General features: G+C 38.4%; 1 pseudogene; it reads right to left on the reverse strand.

The window, feature by feature from the left end:
* Positions 1–2,076: 2,076 nt before the first annotated feature.
* On the reverse strand, positions 2,077–2,863 carry LOC102994953 (RING1 and YY1-binding protein-like; annotated as a pseudogene).
* Between the last annotated feature and the right edge of the window lie 234 nt (positions 2,864–3,097).

Genomic DNA, 3,097 nt, shown 5'->3' on the forward strand with positions numbered 1-3,097 from the left:
TGTTGTATTCACAGTGTATCAAGCACAAGCAATGCCATGGATTGGTCTCAAATAACCTTTTATATATAATTGTGTGTGTGTGTGTATATATATATATGTTTATAGTTATAGCAAAACTGATAGTACTTACTATAACGGGAAGAAAGAACTAAACTTAAGATGTTATGCTGAAAGGATGGAGCTTGTGAACACGATAAATAAAAGTTCCCTCTCCCTCCCACCCTACCCTCCAACAAAAGAAAACCAAAAAAATAGTGGTAATGTACATGGAAATTGTACACAGCAGATTTATTTAAAATAAAAAGATTCAGGACTACATCCAACTATAAATAATTGTTTGGAAAATCATATAAAACAATGGAATACACAAAAGTGTCAGGAGTAATCAACAGGGTGTGAAAATCTTTGCTGGCCAGATGCCCATTATGGCAAGCAGATATTCACCTGACGGCTTCCCTAAGAAATGGATGTCCACAGAAGATTCTCCAGGAGTGGAAACAACATGGGCAGGTGAAGGATCTGAATTTCATAACCTGATTCATAGTTTTCACCACTCAGCTTGCTTTTCCTTAAAATTGCACAATTCCATGTACTATTTCAGAAGGATTCATTATTTACTGCTCTTGACTGAAATAAAAATGCACAATGTGTGAGCTGTGAGTTTCAGTTTTATTTGGGGTGTCAACTACAAATTGGCAGTTGCCATCTACCTTTACAAGGATTAAATCATGTGCTGCAGCAGCTGCTGATTTTCAACACCCACTGAAAGTAGTTCAGGGTGGAGAGCAGAAATGAGGCACTCTATGCTCTGGGAAAAACTAAAAGAACAGGTCTTCGATAGTTAAATATTTTCAGAAGCTGATTTTATGAGCCCAATTCTTGTATCTCCTCATATCTAGAAAAGCACTAAAATCTTTCATGGTGATGACTGCTCCTTGTGACTAGCAGAAACCTTCTGCAAGAAAAGATGTGCTCAATTGCATGTACTCCCCCGTCACCCAAATCACAGATATACTGACCTCCCCCCCACCTCTTTGAAGCAGTTTCTCAGAGCTATCTGAAATGCTGTTTCCTGGGTTGTAGTCCTCATTTTGCCCCAAATAAAACTTAACTTGCCACTCTCATGTTTTGTATTATTTTTTAAGTCAACAGGGGACTTACTGAGGAATATAGCTCAGGAGAAGGCTTCTCACATAGCTCTAAGAAACTCTAAAGAGTTGCTCCAAAGAGGTGGGCGGCATTAGTATATATGTGATTTTGGAGAAAGGGTATGTGAAATCAAGCAAGAATCTTGGTAGAAGGTTGCTACTAGTCACAAGGAACAGATATCTCAGTTAATGATTTTAGTACTTTTTTTCTTTTTACCTTTTTTTTTGAATTTTATTTTATAATTTTTTTATACAGAAAGTTCTTATTAGTTATCTATTTTATATGTATTAGTGTATATATGTCAATCCCAATCTCCCAATTCATCCCACCACCACCACTACCCCCCAGTTTTACCCCTTGTGTCCATATGTTTGTTCTCTACATCTGTGTCTCTATCGCTGTCTTGCAATCTGTGCCATTTTTCTAGATTCCACATATATGCATTAATATACAATATTTGTTTTTCTCTTTGTGACTTACTTCACTCTGTATGACAGTCTCTAGGTCCATCAACATGTCTACAAATGACCCAATTTCATTCTTTTTTATGGCTGAGTAATATTCCATTGTATATATGTACCACATCTTTATCCATTCCTCTGTTGATGGGCATTTAGGTTGCTTCCATGAACTGGCTATTTTAAATAGTGCTGCAATGAACATTGGGGTGCATGTGTCTCTTTGAATTATGGTTTTCTCTGGATATATGCCCAGGTATTTTTCTAAGTATGGGAATATGCAAAAATATTCGGTTCATAAAATTTTCTGCTGAACATATCTAACATTCTGAAGTCCTGTTCTGCTAGTTTTCCCAGAGTACAGAGTGCCTCATTCCTGATCTCCACTCTGAACTCCTTTCAGAGTGTGTTGAAAGTCACCAACTGTGGTGGCTAATGACCTAATCTTTGTAGAGTCTGATGGCAATTGTCATTCTTTAGTTGGCACTGCTGATTTGTTGCCCTTTGTTGTGGAGAAACAGGAGGAGCTCTTTTCTGTACTCTTCGACTGTGAGCTGCTCTGGTTCTGTTGTTCTGACCCTGCACGACAGGTCACTGTGGATGAGATGTCCAGGAGGAGCAAGTCTTTTCCTTAAAATCTGTGTTAATGATGGTGATGTTGCCCACAGTTACTGCCAACTGCTGTGTGGTGCTCCTTTCCATGTTTTTTATCCAGGGCATTGAGATGTGATTTGTTTCACTGGTCTTTGTTGTAGTATTTGCAGTTTTCAGAATATCAGACTTTGGTAACACTAGTACTAATTTCTTTATCTTTCTCAGATTTCTCTTTGTCCTCTTTTCAACTTTCTCCTTTCCCTTTTTAGGGGGTGATGGAGTGGTGTACTGTTAAGCCACTTCTTCCACTAGCTGAGAATTGATTAGAGGTTTTCTAGTGGAGGTGCCTTTCCTTCATTTTCAGCCAACTGTTACTTAAACTCCTTGAGGGCATATGTACATCACAGATGATGCATTTAAGGGCTTCAGCACTGTTTCTAAAGGTGCAGATATTACAATTCCCAAAGCCTTTGTTTGTGACAGGTTTCTCATGTCTTTTTGGCCGGGTTAAATCTCCCTTTGTCTGGGAGGAGTGATGGCTGCCATGTGGAGGGCAGCTGAGGAGGAGCCACCATGGCTTCCATGCTCATGGCTGTTGGCCTCTACTTACTTTTGACTATATACATTTAACAATGAAAATATACTCACCAGTTGGTTACCATTAACTGTGGCAGTGGGAAAGAAAAGATGTGTAAGTGATGTGGGCATGGGGGAGTAGAAGGGGGTAGGAAACATTTTGAATAAATAGAGAACAAATCTTGAACAAGTACACAATTAAATAAAAATTTTAAAAAAACACTAAAATCTTAGGTGTAAAGGACCTTAAGCAAGGAGATATACTGACACAAATTTATATGACACGATTGGTGTGTTTTTCCCAGAACATTTCCCTTAGC

This window comes from Physeter macrocephalus, chromosome 13, assembly GCF_002837175.3.
Source record: "Physeter macrocephalus isolate SW-GA chromosome 13, ASM283717v5, whole genome shotgun sequence".
In the NCBI taxonomy this organism is placed as follows: Eukaryota; Metazoa; Chordata; class Mammalia; order Artiodactyla; family Physeteridae; genus Physeter; species Physeter macrocephalus.